Source organism: Palaemon carinicauda, chromosome 34, assembly GCF_036898095.1.
Source record: "Palaemon carinicauda isolate YSFRI2023 chromosome 34, ASM3689809v2, whole genome shotgun sequence".
Classification (NCBI taxonomy): Eukaryota; Metazoa; Arthropoda; class Malacostraca; order Decapoda; family Palaemonidae; genus Palaemon; species Palaemon carinicauda.
In genome coordinates, this window is record NC_090758.1 from 75502218 (window position 1) to 75517086 (window position 14869).

The following is a 14869-nucleotide window of genomic DNA, read 5'->3' on the forward strand; positions in this document are numbered from 1 at the left end:
TCCTATTGCCTGTGTGTACATCTTTGTATGTGTGTACATACAGTAGAATGATTTCAAACATACAATATTCAGTGTCAAAGCAGAAATATACTGCACATACTGTACATATATCAAAGGCCGTAGAAGGCCGCACTTGATGGTCCAGAAGGCCATATGCTTAAGGCCGCAGGTTCTCCATCCCTGTGTTAGGTGGTTGGAGTTTGGTTATGACACAGCCCAAGTTTTTCTATGACTGGTTTCCCCCTCATCAGTAAACTCGAAACAGTCTTATCAAGGAGGTTTTGAAGAAGGGCAGACCCATTCGGCAGAGGGACTGCTAATCTTCGAAGGGGCAAAAGTGGGGCTCCTATTGTTGAAAAAGGTCCATTGGGACCAGTGTCTCTTTAAAAGCTAATTATTTTTATTCTTATGGCATATGCCGTTTGCTATTTGTTCCTACACTAAATACAAACCCTCATTCTTTACTATAGGAGATATTCTAGCGCGAGCTGGAAAATACGGCAGAGAAACCTTAACAAGGTCGTTAACGACCGGACAGGTAATTACCCACCTGTCAGTGGTGGTGGACTGCCGGTCGGTAGCTGCTGTTTACCTTCAATCGAATTCTAGCTGTCGCAGTGGTAACACCTCTGCTCCTGCTTTATTTGCTGGCAGACTAGCCTTTCTTTTGTTTTTTAGTTTTGATTAATCCTATTTCTTTTTCTTTGTAGATGATGTCCTCTATTTTGAGGAAGTGTTCACGACGCCTTCATGTCACCGCTGGATGTGGATCCTCTTTCCCTATGCCCCGTTACGGAGGTCATGGGTGTTCTGCTACCCTGCGGAGGATGGGTTCCCCTGCCAAGTATGTAGAAGAGGTCTCCACATTACCTTCTCCTCCTCCCCCTCCACTTCATTGTCCTCCCCTCTTCGGAGGCTAGGAGGGAGAGATAGAGAAGAGGAAAAGGAGAGATCGCACTCCATTGCCCAGTGGTTCTCTCCGGAATCACAGGCGACATTGGAGGAGACCTAATCGTTCTTGCTCTTCCTCTCCTTCTGTCTCTTCACGAGATGTCTCGCCGTTAGTCTAAGCACTCTCGTCACAAACTTAAGAGCGCTTCCTTCTTACCCTAACATAGGGCATCAAGAGCGTATGCACCAACATGCGCATACGCTCCAACAAGAGCATAGCTCCATCTCGTGCCATGCGCTCACCTGCGCATAAACTCCTGCGCAATGGCACTCTCCTACGCCTGCTCGTGCGCATACGCGCCCAACACCATCCTACGCGACAGGTAAAACCTGCGCGTCAACTTTCTACTGTTAGGTCTTCTGACAAGGCAGCCACGTTGCCTTCTTCCGCAGCGCTAGCGCTTTGCAACACGCCAACGCTTATCAACGCGCCAGCACTTACCGGTCCACCAGCCTTCTCCCACATCCGCAAGGATATGCGGGCATGCCCGCGCGCCCATATGATTCCACTATGGGGAATTTTCTCCGCGCGCGCGCTCCCTACGGTTGGCACAGACGTGCGAGATAACTCTCCCGCACGCCTGTGTACGCCTTCACCTATTCTCACCGAAGAGACAGGCGAAATAGGAAGAGACGTTATCATTCTCGCTCTCTCTCGCCTTCTGTCTCTCACCGAGACTTCCTGCCTCGAGATTATATACACTCGCGCCACAAATCTGAGAAGAACGATCCCTCTCGTCATCGTTCTGCCTCGCTGTCGTCGTCGTACGAGGGATCATCTTAAGAGAACCGGAGAGAGGCCAAGGGCAAAGCACGTCCTAACCTCGAACCCTCTTCTTCGCATATTAGTTTGAGGGTCTCCGTCCGCTCTAGAAAAAGTCAGATAGAGTGCTTCTCCTTGCTTTTCTCTCTATCTTCAGAGAGATCGCTCTCGCCTTTGAATTAGCGATCTCTGGCCCCTGTGGGGTCTCGTGACAAGGAAACCTCGGTTTCCCGGTGCGCTGTCCCTTCGTTTGTTCACAGCTAGTTGCTGAAACCTTGGGTTTTCGTGCATTTAGTCTTGCTGACACTTCGGTGTCTCGTGACAAGGGAGAATTCCGTTTTCCCGTTGTTTTAGCCCTTCGGGTTCTCGCAACACAAACTCTAGGGGCACGTACGTGTACGCTGAACCTTCTGGTTCTCGCAACACGACCTCTAGGGGCACGCACGATCACGCTGAACCTTCGGGTTCTCGTGACACAAGTCATCAAGAGCGTTACTCTTATGTCAGAGAGTCTTCGGACTCTTGTCACGCGGAGTGTTCGTGTACGCCCATCCAACACTACGCCCATAACGATCAGGAGTTTTACTCTTATGGCAGAGTCTTCAGACCCCAGTCACGCAGGTGTTCGCACTCAATTAGCACTACACACGCAAATCTCCGATCATACACTCGCGGGTCAATCCTTCGCTCCCGTGTTTCAGACAGGACAACCTCCCTAATTCCTTTGCTCCCTATTGAGTTGAGGATTTTGAGTCTTATGGAAACCTCGAAAGAAGATGCAGGGGTTTGCCCCCTTCTTCTCTTCGGTTGAGAGCAGAAGGGAAAAGTCATGTGGCAGCTCATGAGCTGCCCATGTTACGAGGTAACACTCGTTGTCAACCTGCAACTTGATCAACTTATTGGGAAACTCAGATTGCTGGCAGGAGGTTCGCCTCCAGGGATTAGAGATCCTTCCCTTACAAGGGGGTGATAACCTTACTCGGAATTGGACTGCGTGAAAGATCCATTCCCCTTCCGAGGGAAAGCTTCCCCACTTCAGACAGTCGTCAACCTTCCCTCCTTCGTAAGGAGTTGCAAACAGCTCAATGAGTTTTACCTCTGCTATCTCGTCCCCGAAGACTGTGCTTTCTCCCCTGGAGCTGGGGAAAAGCAAGTCTACGGCTTATGCCTCCTTCGGGGGGAACTTCTCCCTGGGAGTATGCTGGGCTCGGGCGATGTCCTTCTTCGGGAGGATTTCTTTCTCGTTCACGAGAGGAGATTTTTTCGTCTACGTTTTTTCCGTAAAACTGGGAGAAAACTTGCCTTAGGCGATGCCCTCCTTCAGAAGATCTCTCTCGTTCGTGAGAGAGAGATTGTTACGCCTTCGCTTTTTTCCCATAGAACTGGGGGAAAGCTTGTCTTAGGCAATGTTCTCCTTCGGGAGAACTTCTCTCTCGTTCTCGAGAGAGAGATTATTACGCCTTCGCTTTTTCCCCATAGAACTGGGGGAAAGCTTGTCTTAGGCAATGTTCTCCTTCGGGAGAACTTCTCTCTCGTTCTCGAGAGAGAGATTATTACGCCTTCGCTTTTTCCCCATAGAACTGGGGGAAAGCTTGTCTTAGGCAATGTTCTCCTTCGGGAGAACTTCTCTCTCGTTCTCGAGAGAGAGATTATTACGCCTTCGCTTTTTCCCCATAGAACTGGGGGAAAGCTTGTCTTAGGCAATGTTCTCCTTCGGGAGAACTTCTCTCTCGTTCTCGAGAGAGAGATTGTTACGCCTTCACTTTTTTTCCCATAGAACTGGGGGAAAGCTTGTCTTAGGCAATGTTCTCCTTCGGGAGAACTTCTCTCTCGTTCTCGAGAGAGAGATTATTACGCCTTCGCTTTTTTCCCATAGAACTGGGGGAAAGCTTGTCTTAGGCAATGTTCTCCTTCGGGAGAACTTCTCTCTCGTTCTCGAGAGAGAGATTGTTACGCCTTCACTTTTTTTCCCATAGAACTGGGGGAAAGCTTGTCTTAGGCAATGTTCTCCTTCGGGAGAACTTCTCTCTCGTTCTCGAGAGAGAGATTGTTACGCCTTCACTTTTTTTCCCATAGAACTGGGGGAAAGCTTGTCTTAGGCAATGTTCTCCTTCGGGAGAACTTCTCTCTCGTTCTCGAGAGAGAGATTGTTACGCCTTCACTTTTTTTCCCATAGAACTGGGGGAAAGCTTGTCTTAGGCAATGTTCTCCTTCGGGAGAACTTCTCTCTCGTTCTCGAGAGAGAGATTGTTACGCCTTCACTTTTTTCCCATAGAACTGGGGGAAAGCTTGTCTTAGGCAATGTTCTCCTTCGGGAGAACTTCTCTCTCTTTCTCGAGAGAGAGATTGTTACGCCTTCACTTTTTTTCCCATAGAACTGGGGGAAAGCTTGTCTTAGGCAATGTTCTCCTTCGGGAGAACTTCTCTCTCGTTCTCGAGAGAGAGATTGTTACGCCTTCACTTTTTTTCCCATAGAACTGGGGGAAAGCTTGTCTTAGGCAATGTTCTCCTTCGGGAGAACTTCTCTCTCGTTCTCGAGAGAGAGATTATTACGCCTTCGCTTTTTTCCCATAGAACTGGGGGAAACCTTGTCTTAGGCAATGTTCTCCTTCGGGAGAACTTCTCTCTCGTTCTCGAGAGAGAGATTGTTACGCCTTCACTTTTTTTCCCATAGAACTGGGGGAAAGCTTGTCTTAGGCAATGTTCTCCTTCGGGAGAACTTCTCTCTCGTTCTCGAGAGAGAGATTGTTACGCCTTCACTTTTTTTCCCATAGAACTGGGGGAAAGCTTGTCTTAGGCAATGTTCTCCTTCGGGAGAACTTCTCTCTCGTTCTCGAGAGAGAGATTGTTACGCCTTCACTTTTTTTCCCATAGAACTGGGGGAAAGCTTGTCTTAGGCAATGTTCTCCTTCGGGAGAACTTCTCTCTCGTTCTCGAGAGAGAGATTATTACGCCTTCGCTTTTTTCCCATAGAACTGGGGGAAAGCTTGTCTTAGGCAATGTTCTCCTTCGGGAGAACTTCTCTCTCGTTCTCGAGAGAGAGATTGTTACGCCTTCACTTTTTTTCCCATAGAACTGGGGGAAAGCTTGTCTTAGGCAATGTTCTCCTTCGGGAGAACTTCTCTCTCGTTCTCGAGAGAGAGATTGTTACGCCTTCACTTTTTTTCCCATAGAACTGGGGGAAAGCTTGTCTTAGGCAATGTTCTCCTTCGGGAGAACTTCTCTCTCGTTCTCGAGAGAGAGATTGTTACGCCTTCACTTTTTTTCCCATAGAACTGTGGGAAAGCTTGTCTTAGGCAATGTTCTCCTTCGGGAGAACTTCTCTCTCGTTCTCGAGAGAGAGATTGTTACGCCTTCACTTTTTTTCCCATAGAACTGGGGGAAAGCTTGTCTTAGGCAATGTTCTCCTTCGGGAGAACTTCTCTCTCGTTCTCGAGAGAGAGATTGTTACGCCTTCACTTTTTTTCCCATAGAACTGGGGGAAAGCTTGTCTTAGGCAATGTTCTCCTTCGGGAGAACTTCTCTCTCGTTCTCGAGAGAGAGATTGTTACGCCTTCACTTTTTTTCCCATAGAACTGGGGGAAAGCTTGTCTTAGGCAATGTTCTCCTTCGGGAGAACTTCTCTCTTGTTCTCGAGAGAGAGATTGTTACGCCTTCACTTTTTTTCCCATAGAACTGGGGGAAAGCTTGTCTTAGGCAATGTTCTCCTTCGGGAGAACTTCTCTCTCGTTCTCGAGAGAGAGATTATTACGCCTTCGCTTTTTTCCCATAGAACTGGGGGAAAGCTTGTCTTAGGCAATGTTCTCCTTCGGGAGAACTTCTCTCTCGTTCTCGAGAGAGAGATTGTTACGCCTTCACTTTTTTTCCCATAGAACTGGGGGAAAGCTTGTCTTAGGCAATGTTCTCCTTCGGGAGAACTTCTCTCTCGTTCTCGAGAGAGAGATTATTACGCCTTCGCTTTTTTCCCATAGAACTGGGGGAAAGCTTGTCTTAGGCAATGTTCTCCTTCGGGAGAACTTCTCTCTCGTTCTCGAGAGAGAGATTGTTACGCCTTCACTTTTTTTCCCATAGAACTGGGGGAAAGCTTGTCTTAGGCAATGTTCTCCTTCGGGAGAACTTCTCTCTCGTTCTCGAGAGAGAGATTATTACGCCTTCGCTTTTTTCCCATAGAACTGGGGGAAAGCTTGTCTTAGGCAATGTTCTCCTTCGGGAGAACTTCTCTCTCGTTCTCGAGAGAGAGATTATTACGCCTTCGCTTTTTTCCCATAGAACTGGGGGAAAGCTTGTCTTAGGCAATGTTCTCCTTCGGGAGAACTTCTCTCTCGTTCTCGAGAGAGAGATTATTACGCCTTCACTTTTTTTCCCATAGAACTGGGGGAAAGCTTGTCTTAGGCAATGTTCTCCTTCGGGAGAACTTCTCTCTCGTTCTCGAGAGAGAGATTATTACGCCTTCGCTTTTTTCCCATAGAACTGGGGGAAAGCTTGTCTTAGGCAATGTTCTCCTTCGGGAGAACTTCTCTCTCGTTCTCGAGAGAGAGATTATTACGCCTTCGCTTTTTTCCCATAGAACTGGGGGAAAGCTTGTCTTAGGCAATGTTCTCCTTCGGGAGAACTTCTCTCTCGTTCTCGAGAGAGAGATTATTACGCCTTCGCTTTTTTCCCATAGAACTGGGGGAAAGCTTGTCTTAGGCAATGTTCTCCTTCGGGAGAACTTCTCTCTCGTTCTCGAGAGAGAGATTATTACGCCTTCGCTTTTTTCCCATAGAACTGGGGGAAAGCTTGTCTTAGGCAATGTTCTCCTTCGGGAGAACTTCTCTCTCGTTCTCGAGAGAGAGATTATTACGCCTTCGCTTTTTTCCCATAGAACTGGGGGAAAGCTTGTCTTAGGCAATGTTCTCCTTCGGGAGAACTTCTCTCTCGTTCTCGAGAGAGAGATTATTACGCCTTCGCTTTTTTCCCATAGAACTGGGGGAAAGCTTGTCTTAGGCAATGTTCTCCTTCGGGAGAACTTCTCTCTCGTTCTCGAGAGAGAGATTATTACGCCTTCGCTTTTTTCCCATAGAACTGGGGGAAAGCTTGTCTTAGGCAATGTTCTCCTTCGGGAGAACTTCTCTCTCGTTCTCGAGAGAGAGATTATTACGCCTTCGCTTTTTTCCCATAGAACTGGGGGAAAGCTTGTCTTAGGCAATGTTCTCCTTCGGGAGAACTTCTCTCTCGTTCTCGAGAGAGAGATTATTACGCCTTCGCTTTTTTCCCATAGAACTGGGGGAAAGCTTGTCTTAGGCAATGTTCTCCTTCGGGAGAACTTCTCTCTCGTTCTCGAGAGAGAGATTATTACGCCTTCGCTTTTTTCCCATAGAACTGGGGGAAAGCTTGTCTTAGGCAATGTTCTCCTTCGGGAGAACTTCTCTCTCGTTCTCGAGAGAGAGATTATTACGCCTTCGCTTTTTTCCCATAGAACTGGGGGAAAGCTTGTCTTAGGCAATGTTCTCCTTCGGGAGAACTTCTCTCTCGTTCTCGAGAGAGAGATTATTACGCCTTCGCTTTTTTCCCATAGAACTGGGGGAAAGCTTGTCTTAGGCAATGTTCTCCTTCGGGAGAACTTCTCTCTCGTTCTCGAGAGAGAGATTATTACGCCTTCGCTTTTTTCCCATAGAACTGGGGGAAAGCTTGTCTTAGGCAATGTTCTCCTTCGGGAGAACTTCTCTCTCGTTCTCGAGAGAGAGATTATTACGCCTTCGCTTTTTTCCCATAGAACTGGGGGAAAGCTTGTCTTAGGCAATGTTCTCCTTCGGGAGAACTTCTCTCTCGTTCGCGAGAGAGATTATTACGCCTTCGCTTTTTTCCCATAGAACTGGGGGAAAGCTTGTCTTAGGCAATGTTCTCCTTCGGGAGAACTTCTCTCTCGTTCGCGAGAGAGATTATTACGCCTTCGCTTTTTCCCCATAGAACTGGGGGAAAGCTTGTCTTAGGCAATGTTCTCCTTCGGGAGAACTTCTCTCTCGTTCTCGAGAGAGAGATTATTACGCCTTCGCTTTTTTCCCATAGAGCTGGGGGAAAGCTTGTCTTAGGCAATGTTCTCCTTCGGGAGAACTTCTCTCTCGTTCTCGAGAGAGAGATTATTACGCCTTCGCTTTTTTCCCATAGAACTGGGGGAAAGCTTGTCTTAGGCAATGTTCTCCTTCGGGAGAACTTCTCTCTCGTTCTCGAGAGAGAGATTATTACGCCTTCGCTTTTTTCCCATAGAACTGGGGGAAAGCTTGTCTTAGGCAATGTTCTCCTTCGGGAGAACCTCTCTCTCGTTCTCGAGAGAGAGATTATTACGCCTTCGCTTTTTTCCCATAGAACTGGGGGAAAGCTTGTCTTAGGCAATGTTCTCCTTCGGGAGAACTTCTCTCTCGTTCGCGAGAGAGATTATTACGCCTTCGCTTTTTTCCCATAGAACTGGGGGAAAGCTTGTCTTAGGCAATGTTCTCCTTCGGGAGAACTTCTCTCTCGTTCGCGAGAGATTATTACGCCTTCGCTTTTTTCCCATAGAACTGGGGGAAAGCTTGTCTTAGGCAATGTTCTCCTTCGGGAGAACTTCTCTCTCGTTCGCGAGAGATTATTACGCCTTCGCTTTTTTCCCATAGAACTGGGGGAAAGCTTGTCTTAGGCAATGTTCTCCTTCGGGAGAACTTCTCTCTCGTTCGCGAGAGATTATTACGCCTTCGCTTTTTTCCCATAGAACTGGGGGAAAGCTTGTCTTAGGCAATGTTCTCCTTCGGGAGAACTTCTCTCTCATTCTCGAGAGAGAGATTATTACGCCTTCGCTTTTTTCCCATAGAACTGGGGGAAAGCTGGTCTTAGGCAATGTTCTCCTTCGGGAGAACTTCTCTCTCGTTCTCGAGAGAGAGATTATTACGCCTTCGCTTTTTTCCCATAGAACTGGGGGAAAGCTTGTCTTAGGCAATGTTCTCCTTCGGGAGAACTTCTCTCTCGTTCGCGAGAGATTATTACGCCTTCGCTTTTTTCCCATAGAACTGGGGGAAAGCTTGTCTTAGGCAATGTTCTCCTTCGGGAGAACTTCTCTCTCGTTCGCGAGAGAGAGATTATTACGCCTTCGCTTTTTTCCCATAGAGCTGGGGGAAAGCTTGTCTTAGGCAATGTTCTCCTTCGGGAGAACTTCTCTCTCGTTCGCGAGAGAGAGATTATTACGCCTTCGCTTTTTTCCCATAGAGCTGGGGGAAAGCTTGTCTTAGGCAATGTTCTCCTTCGGGAGAACTTCTCTCTCGTTCGCGAGAGAGAGATTATTACGCCTTCGCTTTTTTCCCATAGAACTGGGGGAAAGCTTGTCTTAGGCAATGTTCTCCTTCGGGAGAACTTCTCTCTCGTTCGCGAGAGATTATTACGCCTTCGCTTTTTTCCCATAGAACTGGGGGAAAGCTTGTCTTAGGCAATGTTCTCCTTCGGGAGAACTTCTCTCTCGTTCGCGAGAGAGAGATTATTACGCCTTCGCTTTTTTCCCATAGAGCTGGGGGAAAGCTTGTCTTAGGCAATGTTCTCCTTCGGGAGAACTTCTCTCTCGTTCGCGAGAGATTATTACGCCTTCGCTTTTTTCCCATAGAGCTGGGGGAAAGCTTGTCTTAGGCAATGTTCTCCTTCGGGAGAACTTCTCTCTCGTTCGCGAGAGATTATTACGCCTTCGCTTTTTTCCCATAGAACTGGGGGAAAGCTTGTCTTAGGCAATGTTCTCCTTCGGGAGAACTTCTCTCTCGTTCGCGAGAGATTATTACGCCTTCGCTTTTTTCCCATAGAACTGGGGGAAAGCTTGTCTTAGGCAATGTCTCCTTCGGGAGAACTTCTCTCTCGTTCTCGACGAGAGAGATTATTACGCCTTCGCTTTTTTCCCATAGAACTGGGGGAAAGCTTGTCTTAGGCAATGTTCTCCTTCGGGAGAACTTCTCTCTCGTTCTCGAGAGAGAGATTATTACGCCTTCGCTTTTTTCCCATAGAACTGGGGGAAAGCTTGTCTTAGGCAATGTTCTCCTTCGGGAGAACTTCTCTCTCGTTCTCGAGAGATTATTACGCCTTCGCTTTTTTCCCATAGAACTGGGGGAAAGCTTGTCTTAGGCAATGTTCTCCTTCGGGAGAACTTCTCTCTCGTTCTCGAGAGAGAGATTATTACGCCTTCGCTTTTTTCCCATAGAACTGGGGGAAAGCTTGTCTTAGGCAATGTTCTCCTTCGGGAGAACTTCTCTCTCGTTCTCGAGAGAGAGATTATTACGCCTTCGCTTTTTTCCCATAGAACTGGGGGAAAGCTTGTCTTAGGCAATGTTCTCCTTCGGGAGAACTTCTCTCTCGTTCTCGAGAGAGAGATTATTACGCCTTCGCTTTTTTCCCATAGAACTGGGGGAAAGCTTGTCTTAGGCAATGTTCTCCTTCGGGAGAACTTCTCTCTCGTTCTCGAGAGAGAGATTATTACGCCTTCGCTTTTTTCCCATAGAACTGGGGGAAAGCTTGTCTTAGGCAATGTTCTCCTTCGGGAGAACTTCTCTCTCGTTCTCGAGAGAGAGATTATTACGCCTTCGCTTTTTTCCCATAGAACTGGGGGAAAGCTTGTCTTAGGCAATGTTCTCCTTCGGGAGAACTTCTCTCTCGTTCTCGAGAGATTATTACGCCTTCGCTTTTTTCCCATAGAACTGGGGGAAAGCTTGTCTTAGGCAATGTTCTCCTTCGGGAGAACTTCTCTCTCGTTCTCGAGAGAGAGATTATTACGCCTTCGCTTTTTTCCCATAGAACTGGGGGAAAGCTTGTCTTAGGCAATGTTCTCCTTCGGGAGAACTTCTCTCTCGTTCTCGAGAGAGAGATTATTACGCCTTCGCTTTTTTCCCATAGAACTGGGGGGAAAGCTTGTCTTAGGCAATGTTCTCCTTCGGTGAGAACTTCTCTCTCGTTCGCGAGAGATTATTACGCCTTCGCTTTTTTCCCATAGAACTGGGGGAAAGCTTGTCTTAGGCAATGTTCTCCTTCGGGAGAACTTCTCTCTCGTTCTCGAGAGAGAGATTATTACGCCTTCGCTTTTTTCCCATAGAACTGGGGGAAAGCTTGTCTTAGGCAATGTTCTCCTTCGGGAGAACTTCTCTCTCGTTCTCGAGAGAGAGATTATTACGCCTTCGCTTTTTTCCCATAGAACTGGGGGAAAGCTTGTCTTAGCAATGTTCTCCTTCGGGAGAACTTCTCTCTCGTTCTCGAGAGAGAGATTATTACGCCTTCGCTTTTTTCCCATAGAACTGGGGAAAGCTTGTCTTAGGCAATGTTCTCCTTCGGGAGAACTTCTCTCTCGTTCTCGAGAGAGAGATTATTACGCCTTCGCTTTTTCCCATAGAACTGGGGGAAAGCTTGTCTTAGGCAATGTTCTCCTTCGGGAGAACTTCTCTCTCGTTCTCGAGAGAGAGATTATTACGCCTTCGCTTTTTTCCCATAGAACTGGGGGAAAGCTTGTCTTAGGCAATGTTCTCCTTCGGGAGAACTTCTCTCTCGTTCTCGAGAGAGAGATTATTACGCCTTCGCTTTTTTCCCATAGAACTGGGGGAAAGCTTGTCTTAGGCAATGTTCTCCTTCGGGAGAACTTCTCTCTCGTTCTCGAGAGAGAGATTATTACGCCTTCGCTTTTTTCCCATAGAACTGGGGGAAAGCTTGTCTTAGGCAATGTTCTCCTTCGGGAGAACTTCTCTCTCGTTCTCGAGAGAGAGATTATTACGCCTTCGCTTTTTTCCCATAGAACTGGGGGGAAAGCTTGTCTTAGGCAATGTTCTCCTTCGGGAGAACTTCTCTCTCGTTCTCGAGAGAGAGATTATTACGCCTTCGCTTTTTTCCCATAGAACTGGGGGAAAGCTTGTCTTAGGCAATGTTCTCCTTCGGGAGAACTTCTCTCTCGTTCTCGAGAGAGAGATTATTACGCCTTCGCTTTTTTCCCATAGAACTGGGGGAAAGCTTGTCTTAGGCAATGTTCTCCTTCGGGAGAACTTCTCTCTCGTTCTCGAGAGAGAGATTATTACGCCTTCGCTTTTTTCCCATAGAACTGGGGGAAAGCTTGTCTTAGGCAATGTTCTCCTTCGGGAGAACTTCTCTCTCGTTCTCGAGAGAGAGATTATTACGCCTTCGCTTTTTTCCCATAGAACTGGGGGAAAGCTTGTCTTAGGCAATGTTCTCCTTCGGGAGAACTTCTCTCTCGTTCGCGAGAGAGATTATTACGCCTTCGCTTTTTTCCCATAGAACTGGGGGAAAGCTTGTCTTAGGCAATGTTCTCCTTCGGGAGAACTTCTCTCTCGTTCGCGAGAGATTATTACGCCTTCGCTTTTTTCCCATAGAACTGGGGGAAAGCTTGTCTTAGGCAATGTTCTCCTTCGGGAGAACTTCTCTCTCGTTCTCGAGAGATTATTACGCCTTCGCTTTTTTCCCATAGAACTGGGGGAAAGCTTGTCTTAGGCAATGTTCTCCTTCGGGAGAACTTCTCTCTCGTTCGCGAGAGATTATTACGCCTTCGCTTTTTTCCCATAGAACTGGGGGAAAGCTTGTCTTAGGCAATGTTCTCCTTCGGGAGAACTTCTCTCTCATTCTCGAGAGAGAGATTATTACGCCTTCGCTTTTTTCCCATAGAACTGGGGGAAAGCTGGTCTTAGGCAATGTTCTCCTTCGGGAGAACTTCTCTCTCGTTCTCGAGAGAGAGATTATTACGCCTTCGCTTTTTTCCCATAGAACTGGGGGAAAGCTTGTCTTAGGCAATGTTCTCCTTCGGGAGAACTTCTCTCTCGTTCGCGAGAGATTATTACGCCTTCGCTTTTTTCCCATAGAACTGGGGGAAAGCTTGTCTTAGGCAATGTTCTCCTTCGGGAGAACTTCTCTCTCGTTCGCGAGAGAGAGATTATTACGCCTTCGCTTTTTTCCCATAGAGCTGGGGGAAAGCTTGTCTTAGGCAATGTTCTCCTTCGGGAGAACTTCTCTCTCGTTCGCGAGAGATTTTTACGCCTTCGCTTTTTTCCCATAGAACTGGGGGAAAGCTTGTCTTAGGCAATGTTCTCCTTCGGGAGAACTTCTCTCTCGTTCGCGAGAGATTATTACGCCTTCGCTTTTTTCCCATAGAGCTGGGGGAAAGCTTGTCTTAGGCAATGTTCTCCTTCGGGAGAACTTCTCTCTCGTTCGCGAGAGATTATTACGCCTTCGCTTTTTTCCCATAGAACTGGGGGAAAGCTTGTCTTAGGCAATGTTCTCCTTCGGGAGAACTTCTCTCTCGTTCGCGAGAGATTATTACGCCTTCGCTTTTTTCCCATAGAACTGGGGGAAAGCTTGTCTTAGGCAATGTTCTCCTTCGGGAGAACTTCTCTCTCGTTCTCGAGAGAGAGATTATTACGCCTTCGCTTTTTTCCCATAGAACTGGGGGAAAGCTGGTCTTAGGCAATGTTCTCCTTCGGGAGAACTTCTCTCTCGTTCTCAAGAGAGAGATTATTACGCCTTCGCTTTTTTCCCATAGAACTGGGGGAAAGCTTGTCTTAGGCAATGTTCTCCTTCGGGAGAACTTCTCTCTCGTTCTCGAGAGAGAGATTATTACGCCTTCGCTTTTTTCCCATAGAACTGGGGGAAAGCTTGTCTTAGGCAATGTTCTCCTTCGGGAGAACTTCTCTCTCGTTCGCGAGAGAGATTATTACGCCTTCGCTTTTTTCCCATAGAACTGGGGGAAAGCTTGTCTTAGGCAATGTTCTCCTTCGGGAGAACTTCTCTCTCGTTCGCGAGAGATTATTACGCCTTCGCTTTTTTCCCATAGAACTGGGGGAAAGCTTGTCTTAGGCAATGTTCTCCTTCGGGAGAACTTCTCTCTCGTTCGCGAGAGATTATTACGCCTTCGCTTTTTTCCCATAGAGCTGGGGGAAAGCTTGTCTTAGGCAATGTTCTCCTTCGGGAGAACTTCTCTCTCGTTCTCGAGAGAGAGATTATTACGCCTTCGCTTTTTTCCCATAGAGCTGGGGGAAAGCTTGTCTTAGGCAATGTTCTCCTTCGGGGAGAACTTCTCTCTCGTTCTCGAGAGAGAGATTATTACGCCTTCGCTTTTTTCCCATAGAACTGGGGGAAAGCTGGTCTTAGGCAATGTTCTCCTTCGGGAGAACTTCTCTCTCGTTCTCGAGAGAGAGATTATTACGCCTTCGCTTTTTTTCCCATAGAACTGGGGGAAAGCTTGTCTTAGGCAATGTTCTCCTTCGGGAGAACTTCTCTCTCGTTCTCGAGAGAGAGATTATTACGCCTTCGCTTTTTTCCCATAGAACTGGGGGAAAGCTGGTCTTAGGCAATGTTCTCCTTCGGGAGAACTTCTCTCTCGTTCTCGAGAGAGAGATTATTACGCCTTCGCTTTTTTCCCATAGAACTGGGGGAAAGCTTGTCTTAGGCAATGTTCTCCTTCGGGAGAACTTCTCTCTCGTTCTCGAGAGAGAGATTATTACGCCTTCGCTTTTTTCCCATAGAACTGGGGGAAAGCTTGTCTTAGGCAATGTTCTCCTTCGGGAGAACTTCTCTCTCGTTCTCGAGAGAGAGATTATTACGCCTTCGCTTTTTTCCCATAGAGCTGGGGGAAAGCTTGTCTTAGGCAATGTTCTCCTTCGGGAGAACTTCTCTCTCGTTCTCGAGAGAGAGATTATTACGCCTTCGCTTTTTTCCCATAGAGCTGGGGGAAAGCTTGTCTTAGGCAATGTTCTCCTTCGGGAGAACTTCTCTCTCGTTCTCGAGAGAGAGATTATTACGCCTTCGCTTTTTTCCCATAGAACTGGGGGAAAGCTGGTCTTAGGCAATGTTCTCCTTCGGGAGAACTTCTCTCTCGTTCTCGAGAGAGAGATTATTACGCCTTCGCTTTTTTCCCATAGAACTGGGGGAAAGCTTGTCTTAGGCAATGTTCTCCTTCGGGAGAACTTCTCTCTCGTTCGCGAGAGAGATTATTACGCCTTCGCTTTTTCCCCATAGAACTGGGGGAAAGCTTGTCTTAGGCAATGTTCTCCTTCGGGAGAACTTCTCTCTCGTTCTCGAGAGAGAGATTATTACGCCTTCGCTTTTTTCCCATAGAGCTGGGGGAAAGCTTGTCTTAGGCAATGTTCTCCTTCGGGAGAACTTCTCTCTCGTTCGCGAGAGAGA

At 47.5% G+C, this 14869-nt stretch overlaps 1 protein-coding gene across 1 annotated transcript in view; it reads left to right on the forward strand.

Annotated features, from left to right (window-relative positions):
• LOC137626457 (ras-related protein Rab-43-like) overlaps window positions 1–14869 on the forward strand; it is a 54898-nt gene that overhangs the window by 12408 nt on the left and 27621 nt on the right. The gene's annotated exons all lie outside the window — the stretch shown is intronic.